This window comes from Lutra lutra, chromosome 1 (genome assembly GCF_902655055.1).
Source record: "Lutra lutra chromosome 1, mLutLut1.2, whole genome shotgun sequence".
Taxonomy (NCBI): Eukaryota; Metazoa; Chordata; class Mammalia; order Carnivora; family Mustelidae; genus Lutra; species Lutra lutra.
Genome location: NC_062278.1, coordinates 66389597 through 66414600, shown reverse-complemented (window position 1 = coordinate 66414600; position 25004 = coordinate 66389597). Strand labels below are relative to the sequence as shown.

The following is a 25004-nucleotide window of genomic DNA, read 5'->3' as shown; positions in this document are numbered from 1 at the left end:
GTCCATATCTGGGCTCAAGAGTAGAGACAGTCTTAAGCAGCTTCTGAGCTCAGTGCAGAGCCTGATGCAGGGCATAGAGCCTGGTATGGGGGGCTTGATCCCAGGACCCTGAGATCACAACCAGAGCTGAAACAAAGAGTCAGATGCCTTAACCAACTGTGCCACTCAGACACCTCAGTACAAAGCTATTTTAAAACAATGTATGCCCAAATGGCTATCAGACACATGAAGAAATGTTCATCATCACTAGCCATCAGGGAGATTCAAATTAAAACTACATTGAGATACCACCTTACACCAGTTAGAATGGCTAAAATTAGCAAGACAGGAAACAACGTGTGTTGGAGGGGATGTGGAGAAAGGGGAACCCTCTTACACTATTGGTGGGAATGCAAGTTGGTGCAGCCACTTTGGAGAACAGTGTGGAGATTCCTCAAGAAATTAAAAATAGAGCTTCCCTATGACCCTGCAATTGCACTGCTGGGTATTTACCCCAAAGATACAGATGTAGTGAAAAAAAGGGCCATCTGTACCCCAATGTTTATAGCAGCAATGGCCACGGTCGCCAAACTGAAAAGAACCAAGATGCCCTTCAACAGACGAATGGATAAGGAAGATTTGGTCCATATACACTATGGAGTATTATGCCTCCATCAGAAAGGATGAATACCCAACTTTTGTAGCAACATGGATGGAAGTGGAAGAGATTATGCTGAGTGAAATAAGTCAAGCAGAGAGTGTCAATTATCATAAGGTTTCACTTATTTGTGGAGCAAAACAAATAACATGGAGGACATAGGGAGATGGAGAGGAGATGGGAGATGAGGGAAATTGGAGGGGGAGGTGAACCAGGAGAGAATATGGACTCTGAAAAACAATCTGAGGGTTTTTTTGTTTTTTTTTTAATTTTTTTATTTTTTCAGCATAACAGCACCCAGTGCTCCATGCAATCTGTGCCCTCCACAATACCCACCACCTGGTGCCCCAACCTCCCACCCCCCACCCCTTCAAAATTCCCAGATCGTTTTTCAGAGTCCATAGTCTCTCATGGTTCACCTCCCCTTCCAATTTCCCTCAACTCCCCTCTCCATCTCCCCTAGTCCTCCATGCTATTTGTTATGCTCCACAAATAAGTGAAACCATATGATAATTGACTCTCTCTGCTTGACTTATTTCACTCAGCATAATCTCTTCCAGTCCCGTCCATGTTGCTACAAAACTTGGGTATTCATCCTTTCTTTCTTTCTTTCTTTCTTTTTTTTTTTTTTTACAGCTTTATAAACATATATTTTTATCCCCAGGGGTACAGGTATGCGAATCGCCAGGTTTACACACTTCACAACCATAGCACATACCCTCCCCAATATCCATAACCCCACGCCCTCTCCCAACCCCCTCCCCCCATCAACCCTCAGTTTGTTTTGTGAGATTAAGAGTCACTTATGGTTTGTCTCCCTCCCAATCCCATCTTGTTTCATTTACTCTTCTCCTACCCCCTCAACCCCCCATGTTTCATCTCCTCTCCCTCATATCAGGGAGATCATATGATAGTTGTCTTTCTCCGATTGACTTATTTCGCTAAGCATGATACCCTCTAGTTCCATCCACGTCGTCGCAAATGGCAAGATTTCATTTCTTTTGATGGCTGCATAGTATTCCATTGTGTATATATACCACATCTTCTTTATCCATTCGTCTGTAGATGGACATCTAGGTTCTTTCCATAGTTTGGCTATTGTAGACATTGCTGCTATAAACATTCGGGTGCATGTACCCCTTCGGATCACTACGTTTGTATCTTTAGGGTAAATACCCAGCAGTGCAATTGCAGGGTCATAGGGTAGTTCTATTTTCAACATTTTGAGGAACCTCCATGCTGTTTTCCAGAGTGGTTGCACCAGCTTGCATTCCCACCAACAGTGTAGGAGGGTTCCCCTTTCTCCGCATCCTCGCCAGCATCTGTCATTTCCTGACTTGTTAATTTTAGCCATTCTGACTGGTGTGAGGTGATATCTCATGGTGGTTTTGATTTGTATTTCCCTGATGCCGAGTGATATGGAGCACTTTTTCATGTGTCTGTTAGCCATCTGGATGTCTTCTTTGCAGAAATGTCTGTTCATGTCCTCGGCCCATTTCTTGATTGGATTATTTGTTCTTTGGGTGTTGAGTTTGCTAAGTTCTTTATAGATTTTGGACACTAGCCCTTTATCTGATATGTCATTTGCAAATATCTTCTCCCATTCTGTCAGTTGTCTTTTGGTTTTGTTCACTGTTTCCTTTGCTGTGCAAAAGCTTTTGATCTTGATAAAATCCCAAAAGTTCATTTTTGCCCTTGCTTCCCTTGCCTTTGGTGATGTTCCTAGGAAGATGTTGCTGCGGCTGACGTCGAAGAGGTTGCTGCCTGTGTTCTCCTCGAGGATTTTGATGGATTCCTTTCTCACATTGAGATCCTTCATCCATTTTGAGTCTATTTTCGTGTGTGGTGTAAGGAAATGATCCAATTTCATTTTTCTGCATGTGGCTGTCCAATTTTCCCAACACCATTTATTGAAGAGGCTGTCTTTGTTCCATTGGACATTCTTTCCTGCTTTGTCGAAGATGAGTTGACCATAGAGTTGAGGGTCCATTTCTGGGCTCTCTATTCTGTTCCATTGATCTATGTGTCTGTTTTTGTGCCAGTACCATGCTGTCTTGATGATGACAGCTTTGTAATAGAGCTTGAAGTCCGGAATTGTGATGCCACCAACTTTGGCTTTCTTTTTCAATATTCCTTTGGCTATTTGAGGTCTTTTCTGGTTCCATATAAATTTTAGGATTATTTGTTCCATTTCTTTGAAAAAAATGGATGTTACTTTGATAGGAATTGCATTAAATGTGTAGATTGCTTTAGGTAGCATAGACATTTTCACAATATTTATTCTTCCAATCCAGGAGCATGGAACATTTTTCCATTTCTTTGTGTCTTCCTCAATTTCTTTCATGAGTACTTTATAGTTTTCTGATACTCTCCATAGATGCTGAAAAAGCATTTGACAAAGTACAGCATCCCTTCCTGATCAAAACTCTTCAAAGTGTAGGGATAGACGGCACATACCTCAATATTATCAAAGCCATCTATGAAAAACCCACCGCAAATATCATTCTCAATGGAGAAAAACTGAAAGCTTTTCCGCTAAGGTCAGGAACACGGCAGGGATGTCCGTTATCACCACTGCTATTCAACATAGTACTAGAAGTCCTAGCCTCAGCAATCAGACAACAAAAGGAAATTAAAGGCATCCAAATCGGCAAAGAAGAAGTCAAACTATCACTCTTCGCAGATGATATGATACTCTATGTGGAAAACAATCTGAGGGTTTTGAAGGGATGGGGGGGTGGGAGGTTGGGGGAGCCAGGTGGTGGGTATTAAGTAGGGCACGTATTGCATGGAGCACTGGGTGTGGTGCAAAAACAATGAATTCTGTTATGTTGAAAAGAAATAAAAAAATGCATATGGAAACCCTAAAAAATTAAAAATAAATGAAAAAAATGTATGCCATTAAAACAATTTTATTATTTATTATTTATTATTTATTATCTTTAGAGAGAAAGAGAGAGAGAGTAAGAGAGCATGAGCTGGGGTGGAGGGACAGATGGAGACAGAATCCTAAACAGGCTCCATGCCCACCACAGAGCCTATGGTGGGCAGCTCGATCCCACAACTCTGAGATCATGGCCTGAGCCAAATCAAGTCAGTTGCTCGACCAATGAGCCACCCCAGGTGCACTAAAACATATTTTTAAAAGCTTGTCTTGAAAGCCCGATTCCTTAATTGCAGTTTGGCAGAGATCTGTAACAAAGGTAAGGCTTCAGAGATCAGTAAGGAAGTTATTAAATGAAAAATGTTTTTTATTGAGTTATAATTGACATATAATATATTAGTTTCAGGTGTATAACATAGGAACTCAACATTTGTATACATTGCAAAATGATTACCCCAAGGCTAGTTATCATCTGTCACCATATAACAGTAACACATTATTGACTATATTCCCCATGCTGTACATTATATTCCCATGACTTATTTATTTTTATAACTGGACATTTGATCCTCTTCATCCATTTTTGTCTCCCCATCCCCAAGCCCTCTGACTCTCTGGTAACCACTAATCTACTCTCTGTATAAGAGTCTGGTTTTTTTTGTTTATTTGTTTTTGTTTTGCTTGTTTTGTTATTTTATAAGTGAAATTATACAGTATTTGTCATTGTCTTACTTATTTCACTTTGCATGATACCCTAAAGGTCCATCTATGTTGTTAAAAATGGTAAGATCTGGGGCGCCTGGGTGGCTCAGTGTGTTAAAGCCTCTGCCTTCAGCTCAGGTCATTATCTCAGGGTCGTGGGATAGAGCACCACATTGGGCTCTCTGTTCAAGCAGGGAGCCTGCTTCCTCCTCTCTCTCTCTGCCTGCCTCTCTGCCTACTTGTGATCTCTGTCTGTCAAATAAATAAATAAAAATCTTAAAAAAAAAAAAGGTAAGATTTCATTCTTTCTTATGGCTGGGTAGTATTCCATTATATATATAGAATATATTTATATATACAATAATAATATCTATAAATATATGTTCTGTAAAAGAAATATATTTATATATGTATAAATATATATGTATATAAAATAAATATCCAGTATATGTATATAAAATCGTGTATTAAATACACACACACACCACATCTTTAACCATTCATCCATTGAGGATTACTGAGGTGGTTTCCAGATCTTCGCTATTGTAAATAATGCTGTTACGAAAATACCTGTTCAGGTTATGAAAATATCTGTTCAGTTTAGTGTTTTTGTTTTCCTTGAATAATTACCCAGTAGTGGAATTCCTGAATCATGTGATCATTCTATTTTTAATTTTTTTTTTAAAGATTTTATTTATTTGTTTGACAGAGAGATCACAAGCAGGCAGAGAGGCAGATGGAGAGAGAGAGGAGGAAGCAGGCTCCCTGCTGAGCAGAGAGCCCGATGCGGGGCTCAACCCCAGGACTCTGAAATCATGACCTGAGCCGAAGGCAGCGGCTTAACCCACTGAGCCACCCAGGCGCCCCTATTTTTAATTTTTTGAGGAACCTGTTTTCCATAGTGGCTCAACCAATTTACATTCCCGCCAACAGTATACAAAGTTTCACTTCTTTCCACGTTCTTGCCAATATTTCCTGTCTTTTTTATTTTAGCCACTTTGACCATTATAAGATGATATTTCATTGTGGTTTTCATTTGTTTTTCCCTGATGATTAATGATATTGAGCATCATTTTATGGGATTGTTGGTCATCTGTATGTCTTTTTCGGAAAAATGTCTATTCAGATCTTCTGCCCATTTTTTAATTGGGTTGTTATTTGTTGTTAATGAGTTGTATGAGTTGTTTATATATTTTGGATATTAATGTCTTATCAGATATATGATTTTTAAATATCTTCTCCCGTTCAGTGTTGTCTTTTTGCTTTGGTGGTTTCCTTCACTGTGCAAAAGCTTTTTAGTTTGATATATTTCCATTTGTTTATTTTTACTTTTGTTCCCCTGCCTTCAGACTCATATCCAAAAGAACATTGTTAAGACCAATGTCAAGGAGCTTACTGCTTATGTTTTCCTCTAGGATTTTAATGGTTTCAGGTCTTATGTTCAAGACTTCAATCCATTTTTGTATATGGTGGGAGATAGTAGTATAATTTTATTCTTTTGCATGTAGGTGTTGAATTTTCCCAGTACCATTTATCAGAGAGACTGTCCTTTCCTCATTGTACATCCTTGCCTCCTTTGTAAAAAATTAATTGGCCACATATGGATTTATTTCTGGGCTCTCTATTCTGTTCCTTATCTCTGTGTCTGTTTTTGTTCCAATACCATACTGTTTTGATTACTATTGCTTTGTAGTACATTTTGAAATTAAGGAGTGATACCTCTCACTTTGGTCTTTCTCAAGATGGTTTTGGCTATTCAGGGTCTTTGGTAGTTTCATATACATGTTAGAATTATTTGTTCTAGTTCTGTGAAAAATGTCATTGGGATTTTAATAGGGATTGCATTGGATCTTTAGATTGATTTGGGTAATATGGACATTTATTTTATTTTATTTTATTTTTTTTATTTGACAGAGAGAGATCACAAGTAGACGGAGAGGCAGGCAGAGAGAGAGAGAGAGGGAAGCAGGCTTCTCGCTGAGCAGAGAGCCCGGTGCGGGACTCGATCCCAGGACCCTGAGATCATGACCTGAGCCGAAGGCAGCGGCTTAACCCACTGAGCCACCCAGGCGCCCTATTTTATTTTTTTTTTTAAAGATTTTTTTTTAAGGATTTTATTTATTTATTTGACAGACAGAGATCACAAGTAGGCAGAGAGGCAGGCAGAGAGAGAGAGAGGGAGAGAGAGGAGAAAGCAGGCTCCCCACTGAGGAGAGAGCCCGATGTGGGGCTCGATCCCAGGACCCTGGGATCATGACCTGAGCCGAAGGCAGAGGCTTTAACCCACTGAGCTACCCAGGTGCCCCAATATGGACATTTAAAAATAATAATTCTTTAAATCCATGAGCATGGAATATCTTTCCATTTATTTATATCATCTTTAATTTCTTTTATCAATTTCCTGGTTAAATTTATTTCTGGTAGTTTATTCTTTTTGATGTAATTGTGAATGGGATTGTTTTCTTCATTTGGAAATTAATTCTTAATTTGAAATTTTCTTACTTGATAAAAGAACTGAATGACAAACATGTTAGTAAAATTATTCCTGTCTCATTGATAAAGGATTATGGCAGATATGGAAGTCATGCTTCTTCCATGCAAATTTCATGCAAATTTTCCATGCAAAATGGAAAAACTCTCTGGGCTCTTGATAAGGTATTTGGAGCAGAAAATAATTTTTCTCATGTGCAATTATAGAGAGGAATTAGTTAGATAAGAAAGAAGCTTAAAGTGCTAAGAATGGAACTGTAGCAGGAGATTGTTAGCTGCTCACCTAATATCTATTCTCTTATTTTTCTTTAGTGAAGGAAGCCCAGTTTTCTTGGGGGTGGGGTGGGATACTGTATTCAGATGAACAAATACTACATTTTGTTGCCTTCTTATGAATAGAAGTGGGCAAGTGATACAGTTCAATTCAATGATGTACAAATGAAAGTTTAAGGTTGGAACTTCTGGCAATACTTCTTAAGAGTGAGTGACCCATGGTTTGTACGCCCTTGCTGCTCTATGGACTTTTTCCTTCTTTTCCCAATAAGACATGAAATGCATAATGGATGTGGGTTTATTTATCTCGTAGAGGTAAGGGATATCTCAATATACCTCACAGATATCTCAACTCAGACCCTCAGTCTTGTAATACTTTTCTTGATGAAAAGTATTTCATTGTTGCTTTAGATTGGCTGCTTATTAGAATTGCCTGAGGATATTTTTTAAAAACTAGGTGTTGGGACATCTGCTAATAGGTATGATGTAGCAGACAGTGGCAGGCTAGTGTTTCTGTGGCAAAAGCCATACAAATTAATAATATATTTCTAAAAGTATCAGAGAGCTGTAAAAAGCAAGCTTATGATACTAAAATTCCAAAGAGGAAAGAACTGTTTTCAGGTGGGTGGATGAACAATAGCCACTTCTGCAGATCTGTAGTGGCCTAGGCAGAAGACTCTGCTAATAGAGAGAGAAATGTATAAAGTTCTTAGTGGTCATGAAGGGCTGGAGTCAAAAAAGGAAATCTGAAGCACATTAAGTGCATGTCTGGTTTCCCTCACAGGACATTAGCCACGTTTTGGTTCTGTACAGGTAGCTGAAGAGCTAAGCTGAAAGCTTCTAAAAGGCAGAGTGAAATCCCTTGCAGTCTCATGATACTTAGGAATCAAAGACATGCCACGGGAGGGGACATTCCTCAAATGCACAACTGGTCTCCCCTTCAAGACATGTGCTAGATTTTAAAATGTAGGGGCAGGAGACTGAAGAGCTGGGCTGAGAACTTTGGAAAGGTAGAGCTGGATCCTTCACAGTTTGTTAGAGCTGAAGAAATGGAAACTCACCAGGCTCTCAATAAACAGTTCAGGAAAACCTGAGGAAAAGAGAACCAGAGGTAGGCCTGAATCTTACTAAAACTGAAACTTACTCCCAACTCAGTCAGTACTTGATTGGATTGTGGCAATCAGCTCCTCCTCCTGTATGCTAGTAGAGGACAAGAAGAAACCCTTTTCGGTGAAGGATAACACACAGAGCTTGGCATACCGTGAAAAACTACTAGGCATACAATGAGGCAAGACAAATAAGGCCTATAAAAAGGGAAAAGGAGACAGTTGAGTAGAGCCACAGATAGTCTTGATATTGAAGTTTGCAAACAAAGAATTTATAATAACTGTGATTAATATCTTTAGGAAAATAAAGAAAAACATGGCCAAAGAGATGAAATGATGGAAAATCTCACCAGAGATTTGTAATCTATAAAAAAGTGAAATGGACATACACAACTAAGAAATGCAATATCTGAAATTAAGAACTCAACAAATAGGTTTTCTGAGATTAGACATAGCTGAACACAGAGTTAATAAACTGAAAGACAATTAAAGAGAAAATCTCTAAGTTGAAGCATAAAGAGACACAAGAACGGAAAGAACAAAACAGTGTAACACATGTGTATTGTAATCCAGCTCTCTGGAAAAGAGAAAGTCTTGATTTGTAATGAAACACCTTACTGCCATCATATAAATACTGTCACCATGGCTGATTTCGAGCAACCAATGATTTAAAGCCATGTCACAAAATACCTGAATATTTAATAATTGACTTTGGCTAGCTAGTACAAGCTAGTTGTACTGTACTCCTGCAGAAACTCTGAAATATGTTAGAAACTCAGAAAGAGATAATAGAATGGCATGGAAACAACCTTTGAAGAAATCATAGCTGAGAATATTCAAAACTTTTAAAATAAATCAAGCCATGGATTAAGGAACTCAGTCCACTACAAGCATGTTAAATACAAAGAATGCTACAAAAAGAATCCTGCACCTCATTCTAACACTGTTATAGACCAAGGTGTAATGGGCTGGATGGTGATGCCCAAATTGACATATCCATGTCATAATCCTTGAAACCTGTGAGTGTTACCTTGTTTGGAAAAAGGGTTTTCTCAGATGTAATTGAATTAGGATTTTGAAATGAGTATATCATCCTGGATTATTTAATCCTGGTGGACCCTACTATCCTATTATTTTCCACCATTGTAACAAAAAGGTAAATACAAATTACCTGTATCAGTTATTAAAATGGTGATATTATGATGGATTTTTTAGACATCGCATATACACTGAAGACTATTATGAATTTGGAGCCAATAAATTTGGATAAAATGGATAGATTTTTGAAAAATAACAACCAACCAAAGCTTCTAGAGAATAAATAGAAAACCTCAATAGTGTAATATTTATTAAAAAGATTGTCCATGAAGAAACAACTTTACATAATGAAAACCTAGGTTTGATGGATACACAAGTAAATTCTCACAAACATTTGTGGAAGAAACAAAGCAAGTCTTTCACAAATTCTTTTTTAAAATGGAGACAGAAGAGGGATACCTGGGTGGCTCAGTTGGTTAAGCATCTGCCTTCGGCTCAGGTCATGAGTCCCGCATCGGGCTCCTTACTCAGTGGGGAGCCTGCTTCTCACTCTGCCTGATGTTTCCCCTACTGGTGCTCCCAATTTTTCTCTCTCTCCCCAACAAATAAATAAATAAAATCTTTAAAAAAATAGAGACATAAGAATACCTTCTTACTTTATATGAGGTCAATATAAACTTGATTCTTTTTATTTATTTATTTATTTATTTATTTATTTTTTATTTTATTTTATAAACATATATTTTTATCCCCAGGGGTACAGGTCTGCGAATCACCAGGTTTACACACTTCACAGCACTCACCATAGCACATACCCTCCCCAATATCCATAACCCCACCCCCCCCTCTCCCAACCCCCCTCCCCCCATCAACCCTCAGTTTGTTTTGTGAGATTAAGAGTCACTTCTGGTTTCTCTCCCTCCCAATCCCATCTTGTTTCATTTATTCTTCTCCTACCCCCTCAACCCCCCATGTTGCATCTCCTCTCCCTCATATCAGGGAGATCATATGATAGTTGTCTTTCTCCGATTGACTTATTTCGCTAAGCATGATACCCTCTAGTTCCATCCACGTCGTCGCAAATGGCATGATTTCATTTCTTTTGATGGCTGCGTAGTATTCCATTGTGTATATATACCACATCTTCTTTATCCATTCGTCTGTTGATGGACATCTAGGTTCTTTCCATAGTTTGGCTATTGTAGACATTGCTGCTATAAACATTCGGGTGCACGTGCCCCTTTGTATCACTACGTTTGTATCTTTAGGGTAAATACCCAGCAGTGCAATTGCTGGGTCATAGGGTAGTTCTATTTTCAACATTTTGAGGAACCTGATCAAAACTCTTCAAAGTGTAGGGATAGAGGGCACATACCTCAATATTATCAAAGCCATCTATGAAAAACCCACGGCAAATATCATTCTCAATGGAGAAAAGCTGAAAGCTTTTCCGCTAAGGTCAGGAACACGACAGGGATGTCCGTTATCACCACTGCTATTCAACATAGTACTAGAAGTCCTAGCCTCAGCAATCAGACAACAAAAGGAAATTAAAGGCATCCAAATCGGCAAAGAAGAAGTCAAACTATCACTCTTCGCAGATTATATGATACTATATGTGGAAAACCCAAAAGACTCCACTCCAAAACTGCTAGAACTTGTACAGGAATTCAATAAACTTGATTCTTAAACTTGACAAGAAATTATAAGAAAAGAAAATTATTGGTCAATCTTTTTCATGAACATAGATGCAAACATTCTTAATAAAACACTTTAGAAAAGGATAATACTACATGACCAGTGGGATTTATTTCACAGACACAATGGTAGCTTAATATTCACAACTTAATTAAGGTAACTTACGCATTATCAAGAAAAAAAATGGTCATGCTCATTGCAATAAATACAGAGAAAGCATTTCAGAAAATTTAAGAGCCATTAATGATCTTTAAAAATTTGGTAAACATGAAATGAAATGGAATTTTCTCAATTTGGTAAATATATTTGTTAAAAAAAAACCTATAGAAGACATCATATTAAATGATGAAATGTTCACAACTTCTCTTCTGATATTGGATGTGAGATGAGGAGGTCTACTATCAACACTTCCATTCAACATTTTCTAGAGGTCTTAGTGCAGTAATTATGGTGAGAGAAAGAAATAAGGATTGAAAAGGAAGATATAAGCTTATTATTTTCAGATGGCATGATTGTGAATGTAAACCATTTAAAAGACTCTACAAGGGGCGCCTGGGTGGCTCAGTGGGTTAAGCCTCTGCCTTCGGCTCAGGTCATGATCTCGGGGTCCTGGGATTGAGTCCCGCGTCGGGCTCTCTGCTCAGCAGGGAGCCTGCTTCCCTCTCTCTCTCTGCCTGCCTCTCTGTCTACTTGTGGTCTCTCTCTGTCAAAAAAATAAAAATAAAATCTTTAAAAAAAAATAAAAGACTCTACAAACTATTAGAATCAATAAGTGAATTTAGTAAAATTGTTGGAAGTAAGATGTACAAGAGTTAATTTTTTTCTATATACCAGGAAAAAAACAAATAGAAAATGAAATATGAAAGATGATACCATTGACAATAGCATCAAAGGGTTAAAGTCAGGTGAATTTAGGGATAAATTTAACTAGGAATATAAGTAAAAGTGGACAAGTAGGTACTAAATATGATTGTGAGGAATGAAAGAACCTTAACTGCCTTGCTTGATCTGACATGTTCTTGGGTTGGAGGAATGAATATCATAAAGATATCATATTTCCTAAATGAACCTACAGTTTCAACCCAATCCCAATCAAAATCCCAGGATATTTTATTTTATTATTTTATTTCTTTTAATATATTTTTATTGTGTTATGTTAGTCACCATATATCATTAGTTTTTGATGCAGCATTCCAAGATTCATTGTTTATGTACAACACCCAGTGCTCTATGCAGTAGTGCCCTCCTTAATACCCATGGCCAGGCTCACCCATCCTTCCTGCCCTCTCCACTCTAAAACCCTCAGATTGTTTCTTAGAGACCACAGTCTCTCATGGTTCATCTCCCCCTCCGATTTCCCCCAATTCACTTTTCCTTTCCTCCTCCTAATGTCCTCCATGTTATTCCTTATGCTCCACAAGTAAGTGAAACCATATGATAATTGACTCTCTCTGCTTGACTTATTTCACTAAGCGTAATCTCCTCCAGTCCCAGCCACGTTGATGCAAAAGTTGGGTATTCATCCTTTCTGATGGCTGAGTAATATTCCATTGTATATATGGACCAGAACTTCTTTCTCCATTCATCTGTTAAAGGGCATCTTGGCTCTTTCCATAGTTCGGCTATTGTGGACATTGCTGCTATGAACATTGGGGTACATATGGCCCTTCTTTTCACTACATCTGTATCTTGACCATCAGGGAAATTCAAATCAAAACCACATTGAGATACAAACTTATACCAGTCAGAATGGCAATGATTAATAAGGCAGGAAACAAAAAGTGTTGGGAAGGATGTGGAGAAAGGGGAATCCTCTTACAATGTTGGTAGGAATGCAAATTGGTGCAGCCACTTTGGAAAACAGTGTGGAGATTCCTCAGAAAATTAAAAATAGAGGAGATTTTATTGTGGAAATGTAGGTGCTATTTCTAAAATCTGCCGGAAATGCAAAGAAGCAAGAATAGAAAAGGCAGTCTTAAGAAAAACAAAACTGAAAAAAAAAGAAAAAAACTGGAGGATTATACTCCCAAATATCATGACTATTATATACCTATAGTAATTAAGATAGTGTAACATTGATGCAAGAAGAGAGAAACTGACCAATGAAATTGAACCCCACATATATTCAATTGTCTCATTTATGACAAAGACTACAATGTCTAGTTCAGTAAGGAAAGGTTAGCCTTTTCAATAAATTGTGCTGGGTTAACTGGCTATCTCCTTCTCCCACCATGTACAAAAATCAAATCTGTATGGATTGCAGATATGAATGTGAAAGGTAAAACAATAATGTGTTTAGAAGAAAATGTAGGAGAACATATTTCTGACCTTGTAGTCCTTTGTCTATGGACATTTCATTCCAATGTGAGGGCTCGCCAGTGTTCTCAGTGACTCAGAGTGCCTTCCTTTCCTCACTCAGCCAAGAACATGATAACTCTAATCTGTTCTTTCTTCACCACTGTCATGGAGTGGGTGCAGTTCTGTGCGACCATCTTCTGGCCTCTACCCATGAATACTTTTTCCCCAGGCATCCCTCTCCCACCACTCATTTTCTAAATTGCAGTAGTTGAAACTATCAGGAAAAGTGAGGGCACTCCAATAGGACTTCCTTACCTTCTCTCTCTTTTTCTTCCTGGGTTCTTCTTTGAAGAGCTTCCCTAGCCTTCTTGATAGGGTTGGAACCTCATTTATGTAAACCTGACCTGTCTTCAGGATGACTTAACAATAGAATCCTTTTGTTTGAATCCATCTGGCTTGTCTGTTGATACTTAAAAAGGAGGTATTTGAATCAAAAACAAATAAAACTACAAACATTATTGATGATGACAACAAAGGTAGGTAGAACTTTTCCCTCTCTTGAAGACTGTCTACTAGAAAGTGAGACCTTGCCATGGGCTCAAAGAAGTAACCATCATTCTCAAAGCAGAACGACACTTTCCCTCCCCAGGTGCCTGTTCTGCCTTCTGCGGAACAAACCTCATGGCTTTATGTAAAAGGGGGAAAGACTGAAGGAAAATTTGATTTACAAAGGGAAGTTAAAAATGCATAATTTTAGTTGTTTCAAAATATCTATTACACATTCTTTTGCTTGAGTCAGAAATTATCTACCTCTCCATTGCTAGTCAACCTTCCGTCTTTTTAGAAGAATCATTTTTTTCAGAGAATTCTTTTGAGATCTCTTTAATTATTTTAAATTCTGTTACAGTCCTGCTTTAGCACGTAAACTCTCCTTCATACCACTGTTGCATTTGTTTGTAGGATCATGTGATACATTTCTGCATTTCCACTAAACTGGATGCTTCATAAGAGAAAAGATCTTTAGATTTTTTTGCTACTTAATATATCACCAGAGCCTTGGACAGGGCCTGGGATATGTAAGTGCTGTAAAACCACATCATACTATGCCTCATAAATAATGAGAATTAACATATAATGGAATTGGCTGTTACTTCCTGTCCCATGTTCAGCATATTGGAGGTATGGGGATGGGGTGAAGGCTAAAGTGCTCACTTTCTAAGGAAGGATGTGGTGGGGTGAAGTTAGAAGGTTAAATGGCAGGCAGTTTTGTCTTAGGAAGCCTAGGGCATGTCCCTGTATGTTATGGCCAAGTATTCTTAAATCAAGGCAATCAGTAGCCAAGCTTTATTTTGGTCTGCCACCAGGTGGCGCTAAACCACAGCTAGGACAAGAATATATCTGGATCCAGCAATAGGACCTATGGAATTCCTGAGGAGCTAGACAATTTATTAACCCAGCCATTTTATTAGCCTCATAATAATGCAAACATGCATTTTATATGATCTAATTGCTTCATTTCCACTTAACACGTCATATGGGGATTTCTCTGTACTTACTGAATTGATAAAGGACTACATGAAACCTATGTATATTCATTAAAGGTGGAAGGACAGGGTAGGGTTGATTGCGAGGCAAACATATTTGTTAAAGCAATGATGCCTTCAAGTGTCTCATTTTCAAGATCTGTTCAGAGATCTTTTCAGTTTATTCTGTGAAATTATATCTATTCTGAGAATTAAATGAATTCAAATATTTGCTTAATGCCTACAGAATACAATGCAATGAAAAATTTTTGGTGGAATATTAAGTCCATGAAATGGATGCTTTATGCCCATGAGGGTGGACTTTCAAACATAAAATCAATAGTAAAATCAATAATCTATGATTAATAAAGTCAATAATCTACTAATAATGGTAATAACAGCAGCTAACATTACTTGCTAGGTTGATTATCTGTCAGAGGTTGTAATGGACATTTTAACATATATTACTTTATTGGATTCTTATAACAACCTGTAAGGTAAGAATTATATTCCTTTTTTTTTTTTTAAGATTTTATTTATTTATTTGAAAGACAGAGAGAGCGCAGGTGCATGCCCTTGTGTGAGCAGGGGATGGGCACAGGAAGAGGGAGAAGCAACCACCCCATGGAGCAGGGAGCCCTAAGCAGATCTCAGGCTCCAACAGGGGCTCAATCTCAGGACCCTGGAATCATGCCCCGAGCTGAGGGCAGACAATTAACTGACTGATTCACCCTAGTGTCCCTATATTCCATTTTTATAAAGTCGAAGACTAGATAGGTTAAATGACTTTCCAAAAGTTACTTAAAAACATATATAACAGAGGCACCTGGGTGGCTCAGTGGTTTAAGCCTCTGCCTTCGGCTCAGGTCATGATCCCAGGGTCCTGGGATCGAGCCCCACATTGGGCTCTCTCCCCGTTGGGAGCCTGCTTCCCCCTCTCTGCCTGTCTCTCTGCCTGCTTGTAATCTCTGTCTGTTAAGTGAATAAAGAGAATCTTTAAAAAAATATATATATAACAGAGTTGACATTAAGCAAACCTTTTATCATTTAGAATTTCAAATGCCAAACCTGTGTTTTATATTTGCCTTATTTGATTCTAGATTTCAAGAAAGATACATTACAGAGACCTGCCAAAATTTCCAGGACAAGAAAAAGTATACTATTCCATAGTTTTGACGTGTACTTTGGAAAGAGCTGGCTATTAAAAAAACTATAATAGAATCATAGTAAGAACCATATATATAGGCATATAAAATCTACCTAAGGGTAGGTCTCTTAGTCTAGGTTCCACTGAAGGTTTATCTTGAGACAAAGGTTTATGTAGGGTTAGTTTAGTTAGGAAGTAATTTCAGGGAGGAGGGTTAACTGGTGAAGGAATGAAAAAAGAGAAGGAGGAAAAGCCACTCAAGGATGTAGTCATTGTCTTTTGGCTACTGTTGATCATGCCAGGGCCTTCTGAGGAACTTGAGGGATTAAGTACTGGCCCCCTTGGAGAATGAAAGGCAGTAGGCTTATCCATTGGCTCCCATCCCACATGGGTCAAGAGTGGCCCCATAAGTGTAGACATCCCTGTGCTTCCAGGTTACACACATCAGTCCCACCAGATTCCTGCCCATGTCCCAGGCAGCAGTGTCCTGAGTAGGGAGAGCTACTCGGTGTAGGCCATAGTGAAGGAACTTTCTGTCAGATTATAACTGTGAGAAGCTGATCTGAGCCTGAGGCAGAGGCTGAAATAGAAGTGGGGCTGAGAAGGTCTGAAATGTTGCACAAAAAAGGGTCTAATACTCTTCCTTTAGGAATACATGGTAGTAATGTGTGGATTTGGGTAATAAAGATTAGATATATATGGATTTTCTAAAATGATATTAAAGCCATGAACCAACTTATTAGAATTAAATATCTTTCAGGCCATCTAATATTTTCTTCATTGTGTTGCCATAGAAACACAGCATGGCTCACTGTTTTTAATTTGAGTCCCAATTTTTATGGGTCATTACTAATTTTATTATTAATAGCACATAAAATCCAGGTATTATTTAATCTTTCAAGTACACTAACTATAAAATTTAATATTAATTTTTAAGGGGTGGTGGTATTCACTCAGTTGTGTAAGTATCTTTTAAGGAAGAGTGTTCATTAACAGATTCAGAAGACAGGCTAAAATCTGAACAAACAATGCTTTAGTACTAAAATGTAGCAGAAATAGGACCAGTTCCAAACTGCCAATGGGGTTGCTCATTCAAATAGAGGTATTAGGGTATAGTGGAAAGAATACTGCCCTTACAGTCAGAAAGGTTGGGTTTTATCATTTGGGTTTTATTACTTAAGAACTGTATGTTTTTGGCCAAGAAGTTTAAAGTTTCTCTAAATCTTAGTTTTATTCATCTGGAAAAATTAGGGGAAAACTATCTATTTCACAGGGTTGTTGACAGGATTTAAATGAAACTGTATGTTAAAGCAGATAGCAAGGTCCCAGCACATAACAAGTATGCATAAACATAGAATGAATTTAAGTATGAAATGTACATGTGACAGTGGCTCTGATCCACATGCTGATCAGGTATGTTACCATACTGGAGGCCATCTTTTTACAATTTCTGGTTCTTTTCATGGCTCATTTCTTCATATTTTTTTGACTATTAGCCAAGATGTTACCTCTTTAGAAGGATAATCTCTGTTGGCTCTGCTCAAGAAGGACCTCACCTTTTTTGAAGTAGAAATTCATGAATTTCTCTAACCTCCTTCTAGAAAGGCAAGAACCTTAGAACACTTTAACTCTGAAGACAATGTTGGCAAGCAACAGAAATTGATGGTGGTTAATTAAAGCAGGAAAGGTCCAGGATGTTGGGTAGCTTATGGAAAAGACAGGAAGTCTAAAGGGTCAGAAAACAAGCAGCAGCTAAAGGAGGCCAAGTCACCAGAATGACATCATATGAACAGTCCAGAGACAACCACTGCTGGTACCAAGTACTGGATGCCACACCTGGCCTCTGTTCAGTGGACAGTAGAATGAATTCTTCTTTATCCCTACCTTATTCTTATCCTTTTCTTATCCCTGAATTTTTGCAACATCTGCTCAAGATTTAAAATCCAGAGGTGAGCCTCTCCATTTGGCTAAACTTTATGTTATGTGAGCACACTGTAGTTGCCAGGAGTTCAGGAAGCATTTTTGGTTTCTATAGTGGAAAGTAGACTGGTTCCCAGTGAAATAAAACTGGGGAATTCTCAAACACTGAAAGAGAGTCTTGATGCTTAGCAGTAAAAAAATACTTAGCAATCCTCCCCAGAGTCTGCTCCTTCAAATGCCCAACATCTACCAGTACTTTTCTCCCTTATATTTACATTTTTAAAATACATAATGTGTGTATCTTCTCATGACTGTAAAATCACTCAATTCTACTTTAGGAGATAATCCAAAGTCTTATTACTATTATTAATATTATTATTTAAAGTTTTATTTGAGAGAGAGAGAGAGAACATGAATGGGGGGAGGAACAGAGGGAGAGGGAAAAGCAGACTCTCCACTAAGCAAGGAGCCTGATGTGGGGCTTGATCTCAGGACTCTGGGATCATGACCTGACCAAAGGGAGATGCCCAAACGACTGAGCCACCCAGGTGCCTCCAAAGTCTTATTATTATTTATGGTTCCCAGATTTAAGTCCAGTGGAGATATCCATTCTTCTTTTGGTTGTTCTTAAAAGAACAATCTTGTCTTGAGATTCTTGTCTTGAGATTCCTCAGTCTGTGGACTGACTATAAAATTACCTGCTACCATCACATCCTAAATAAAACAAGAAGAGGAAAAAAACAGGAAGTTAGTTGAAAGTGTAAATATGTAAATGACACAGCAAGAAAAGAGATAGAGATAGAGGATACAGACATTATTTCTGAAATTATTTATTAGGCCATAGTTATGTCAACTCTGCATCTTTAAGAGGTAACATTCTTTTAGCACATTCTTAGAAAGTACTTGAGTTTCAGTCTAGGCCTTGAGTCCAGAATTTTGGGATTTAGGTATCTTATCTTCTTTAAGCAATGTAGTACCCTTAAAATTATTTGACTACCCCAACCTTCTTCATACTGCTTTTACTGTTCTCTGAGAGTGGCATCCAGGTTTCTCAAAGCTTTGTCTTCAGTGCACACTTAATGAAATGATCATCTGGTTTCTTTTCTTAATCTTTTAATGTAGTGAATAACATTAATTTTCACATGTTAAACCAATCTTACTTCCTGAAATAAATCCAATTGGTGTGATGAATTGATTACCCTTTTTATATATCACTGAACTTGATTTGCTAATATTCATTTGCATGATGTAAATCTCTACGTGATGAAAATTGGCCTAGCTTCCTTTCTTCCATTATCTTTGTCAGTATTTGGCAATCAATATAATTCTAGCACCACAAAATGAATTGAAGAGAGATTCCTTCTTTTCTGTATTGTCAAGTAAATTTGCAAAAGATGGAGTTTTTTATTTCCTGAACATTTGGTGAAACTTCCTTATAAAATTTCTTGATCTGTAGTTTTATTTATAAGAAGATTTTAAATTATTGCTTTAATTACCTTAATTATATGGGAATATTCATATTTTCTTTTTATTTTTGAGCAAGTATTGGTAAGTTATATTTCTTTAGGCATTTGTCCCTTTATTCTAAGTTTTCAAATTTATCAGCTTGAAATTGTTCGTTATTCTCCCTATCTTTTTAATCTCTATAACATCTGTAGTGATGTCTCCTTTTTAATTATGATTTCATTTGAGATCTTGCTCTTTCCATCTCTCATTTTAAATTTTAGAAAAGATGGTCGGCAGAGGACTCACTTCTGGTGACATGTGAGAAAAAACCCACAGGAAGTGAAAGGAGAGCTAAGCAAAACCTAGGGAAAGAATAATTTTGTTGGTTCCAAGGCAAACATGTTCCTGTTTGTTCAAGGAACATTGAGGTCATTGTAGTGAGAGCTGAGTGAATGAGGGGAAAGGAGAAGAAGCAATTAGACAGACAAGGGAGGGACTAGATCAAGTTGGGCCTTGTGGCCCCCACCCTGCAAAGATGCCCACTTCCTAATTCCTAGAACCTGAGAATATGTTCCCTTACTTGGCAAAAGGGAATTAAGGTTGCAAATAAAATTAAGATTGCCCTTCAAGTGACATAGAGATAAAGAGATTGTTCCAGATTATCCAGATGGGCGCACTGTGATCACAAGGATCCTTAAATGTGGAAGAAAAGGTAGGGGAGAGAGTCTGAGAAACAGCAATGTGAGAAGGATGTGGCCTGATACTGGTGACTTTGAAGATGGAGGAAGGGGGCCATAAGCCCAGGAGAGTAGGTGGACTCTAGAAGCTGGAGAGGGTAAGGAAAAGGATTCTCCAGAAAGAAACAGCACTGCAGCCATCTTAATCTTATTCCAGTGAGACCCATTTTGGACTTCTGACCTCAGAAAGATAAGATAAAAAGTTTTTGTTGTTTTATACCACTAGATTTGCAGTGATTTGTTATAGCAGTATTAGAAATCTAACACAAGTGCTGTAGTTTACAGTAAAGACTTCTACTTTCACTGTGAGTGACGCAGGAAGTCATCAGGCAGAAGAGTGAACTGATCTGATTCAATAGATGCTATGTTGAAAATAGACTGTAGAAGAATTCCTTCCTCTATGTAGCTTTTGGCTTGAATTTACCCTATTATATCGAGGTCTCATCAATTCTTTTAGGATTAAAAAAATATAATTTGGGTGCCTGGGTGGCTCAGTGGGTTAAGCCTCTGCCTTTAGCTCAGGTCATGATCTCAGGGTCCTGGGATCGAACCCTGCATCGGTCTCTCTGCTCAGCAGGGAGACTGCTTCCCTTCCCCCCCGCCCCTGCCTGCCTCTCTGCCTACGGGTGATGTCTCTCTCTCTGTCAAATAAATAAAAATCTTTAAAAAAAAAAAAATATATATATATATATAATTTCACATTTCCCTTTTAAGTCAAGGTCTCCACTCTGTTTTCCTGCCAAAAATAAAAGTTTGAACTGTACTTCAACTTCTATGGAAAATTCTATGGAAAACTCAGAGTTTGAACCAACCGAAATAAGTGATTACCAGTACCAAATATTGAAACTCAAGTGAGAGGTTCAAAGAGATTAGCTTAGATTACTGAATACTGGTAAAGAGACTTTGAAGAATATTTGAAAATTATTTTCCTTGCGTTATAAGAAAGAGAATACAAAGAATTGAGGTGACATAAAATGCTTCTTATGCTATTTTCCTTTTCAAGTCCTAAAAATCACAGTGGCACTATTTTAGATTTGCCATTAGAATGAATTCCATAGCATTTTGTCCCAATGGATCCTGCTCAGAAAGTAACTTTGTCTGAAAATAAATGTGTTTATAATAAAAGAATTTCAAGGAAAAGAACCAATTTTTCCTCAAATGGATGGAGATGTGAAATTTTGCTTCAGCAATATTCACAGTGGTGATAGGGATTAGACTATGGTGACCGGGATGGAAATGCTCCTTACCTTTGTGTAAATCCTATCTTGCCCGCTTCCACAAGAGGAGCGTGCAGAAACCTACCAAACAATCAGGTTTGGTCAGAAAGACTAAACTGTCAATATATTTAGGTTATAAACTGATCCAACATTTGAGAAGGTGGTTTTAAAATATTAAATGGTTTCTTTATATCTTAACAGAATAAACAGTTATTGACTTGTTAATTATTCTAATAATTCCATTATCATCTTCCCCATTCCTTTATTGTTATTTATTTATTATTTGAGAGAGAAAATGACCATGTGCGAGTTGGGAGCGGTGGTGCAGAAGGAGAGAGTCTCAAGCAGACGCCATGCTGAGCATGAAGCCCTAGGCAGGGCATGCTCTCAGGACTCTGAAATCATGACCTGAGCTGAAACTAAGAGTCTGATGCTTAACCCATAAGACAGAGCCACCCTGGATCCTCTATTGTTATTATAGAGTTTTAATTGCCTCTTTACAAGGGGAAAAGGGGAACGATTCCTTTCAAATTTCACTTCTGTAAGGACCAAGCTCTACTCTAGGTTATATATAATCCTAAGCAGCTTGGTTATAATGGTTACAGAATGAGTTACTGACTCAAACGAGGACCAAGAAGTATTTCCTTCCTTCCTTCCTTCCTTCCTTCCTTCCTTTCTTTCTTTGTTTGTTTCTTTTTTTCTTTTTTAGGATTTTATTTATTCATTTGACAGAGAGAGCGAGCGAGCGAGCATAGGCTGTGGGGAGTGGCAGGCAGAGGGAGAAGCAGGCTTCCTGCTGAGCAGGGATCCTAATGTGGGGCTTCATCCCAAGACTGAGCCGAAGGCAGACGCTTATCCGACTGTGCCACCCAGGCGCCCCCCAAAAGTATTTTCTAACTCTAAGATTCTTATTATTATATTCTAATAAAATATTCCATAGGCAAACATCCTCAAAAACTTAAATGCAATTAACTTTTAATTATATATGTAAATGGAGAGAGATAGGTACTATTAATAATTTAAAAGTTGCTAATTAAAAATAATTTATAATTGGCTTTGGAAAGCCTTATAATTCCCTCTGTTTTTCCTTCTTAATTGTTTTTCTCCTAAGCTAATATTAAAATTAATTTTCCATTCTTGAATGGAGAATAACTGACTGTAGAGAGATGATCCAGCATTTTGATGGGTGGAGAATAGAAGCTGGTCTAGGATTAACATTTGGATTGGGATAATCCATATTTAGATATTTAGAAATTGACCATATTCTCATTTCATTAATGTTTTCAAGCCAAGATTATTATTACACCATATCAGAGCATTTTACGCTAGGGTTCCTGATCCCAGATATTCCCCTCTCCATTTCTTCCTTGGTCAGAGAGACCAACTATAACATGCTTAGAGGTGGGGGTGGCAACAACACGGCCGAAATTTTATGGGCTACTTATGTGGGGGTAGAGAGGATGTGGTAGGGGTGGCGTGGTGGGGGGATACATTTTGGGGTGAAAACGGTAGTGTTCCCCACAGACCGCTTTAAGACACTGTGGTTTATATAAATTCCTTCAGATGTTGGTCTGTAAAGAGATAAGAGAAAGAATTCATGGTGTGGTAGGAAACAACTATAGGATGAATGTCAGAAGAAACTGGTTTTAGTTTTGCCTTGGTATTTGCAATCCCTTGATCTTTTAGAGACTCAGTGTCTTAATATGCGAAGAGGGGGTAATAATACCTGCCTGACCTAGCCCCTGGGATTGCTCTGAAGATCAGAAGAAATAATATATGTGAAAACATTTTGAAGTTTATAAAGTATTGTACAAATGTAAGATGTTGTCTGTTGCTTTAGAACTTAGAATACTTAAGAGATTTAAAGAAATCCTACTGTGGTCATAAAGCAGATTAGGATGAAAGAGTTGGTGGAACTCATCATTACTAATAACGAATTTACTCGAAATAATGCCAGTGGTATTAGCTGTGTAAATTAAAAAGCACATGTTTTTCTCTGTTTCCTGTGAGAGTGTCCTTTTGGAATGCTCTGTGAACTGCACTTAGAGTTTTCAGTACTTCCAATCGGTTTCCTGTGAGTCCACCGTCTACCATCTGCCCTGAGCTTCTGGGCCGCCAGATTGCTGCCTGAAATCGGATTATTCTCACTCTTCCTTCAGAAGCTACATTTCTTTTTCTATGAAAAGGGCTACTCCTCTTATAACTCACCAGCTCCTGTTGGTAGGATGTAGAAGTACATTGTGGTGACACAGAGGCAGGAGAGCGAGCTCACTTTCTCTGATTCATGACCTTGAGGATATATCCCATGTACAACTGTAAGTTTTTTAAAGTGTGGGCGTCATATTTTATACTTTATGTTTAATCTTCAAGTTAACCATGTCTTACACAGTTAGATACTTAGTAAATACTTGAATAGATGTGCTAAGAAATATATCAGGCAACTTGCTTTATCAGTTTTTCATCCTAGATTATTAGGTTATTTAATTAAAGAATGAATATTCTATCTCAATATTTAAACCTGGGGTTATAGTGAAGTGAAGACCTGTTCTGAGTAGCACTTGCCATCTGACAGCTTCCTTACTTTTCTCTTTATATTACTCTTAAGCTAGTGTCTGGGTGGCTCAGTCAGTTAATGACTGCCTTTGGCTCAGGTCATGATCCCAGGGTCCTGGGATTGAGCCCTGTATTGGGCTCCCTAATCAACAGGGGGTCTGCTTCTCCCTCTGCCCCTTCCCCCTGCTTGTGAACTCTCTCTCAAATAAATAAATAAAACCTTTAAAAAACATATTTTATCTTACTCATGCCCTATTTGGGACCGGGCTTGAATATGGGAAAATGTACAGGACAAAACAAGGAATTTAACTGGATGGAGAAAGAAAATCTAGTTCTTGCTGTGGTATTTAAAAGAATGAGAATGAGCCCAGTGATGAAATCACAGCTGAAATGTAAAATTTCTGTTATTAATGTCAATCTATATGTCATATTATTTTTTTTTCCATTAGAGGTCTGGTAAGGGATTCTAACAAATTGGAAGTAGTGAACAAAGTTGAAGCATCTTCAATTCATAATCAAACTCTATCTTTTCAGGATATTGATATTAAAGGTGATTGGCATTTCTTAATGTGTTCTCTCTTACATAAAATTATAACATCACCAATTTCCATAAAAGGGTGCATCCATAATTCCACCATCTTGATACTGTTATTTTTACACTTATCTTCCAGTTTTTGTCCAATGTATGGATGTTTTATATATTTCCCTTTCTCCTGTGCATACTATTTTAATTCTCAATTGCCCTGGGAGTATTATATTTGCCAGATGGGGGTTCAAAATTTCGAGTGGCCCCAAGAATCTTAATCTATGCTGTGTAGAAATTGACCAGAATGGTTTGACATTCCCCAGGGAAGATACGTCCAAACATTTTAGAAGGTTCCCATCGGAGGCTGAAGCAGAAAGTGATCATGGGCTGTTAAGACACCAGCGATCCAATGGAAAAGGAATGAAGTTTAGTTTTTATAAGAAGAGAAGGTATATATTTAAGTAAAATAGTTTCAAATGCCAAGAAGGTCTCCCTTTCCATCCAACCAGAACAAATAGGAAACTAAAAATAAAAACCCAAAGTAACAATCACCATAATAAAATCAACCTCTCACTAGTTAACAAAGCGTTTAAATTAGTTTAAGAAAGCCAAAACGTTTACAGTGGAGAATTTTAAATATTAGAAGTTGAGATAAGTTTTACTAAAAGAGCAAGAGAAGATGGTAGGGTCTTTGACAGAAACGGGGAATGAGAAGCACGGTACAGCCCTTAGGTTCTTTTAAGGAAAAAAGGGTAGTGGGTGGGTGTGGGGAGAAAAAACAAAACAAAACAAAACAAAACAAAAAACTA

The 25004-nt window shown here is 37.8% G+C and overlaps 1 protein-coding gene across 1 annotated transcript in view; it reads left to right on the top strand.

Moving 5' to 3' along the window:
* IGSF11 (immunoglobulin superfamily member 11) overlaps positions 1 to 25004 on the top strand; it is a 211190-nt gene that overhangs the window by 42471 nt on the left and 143715 nt on the right. The window lies entirely within an intron of this gene.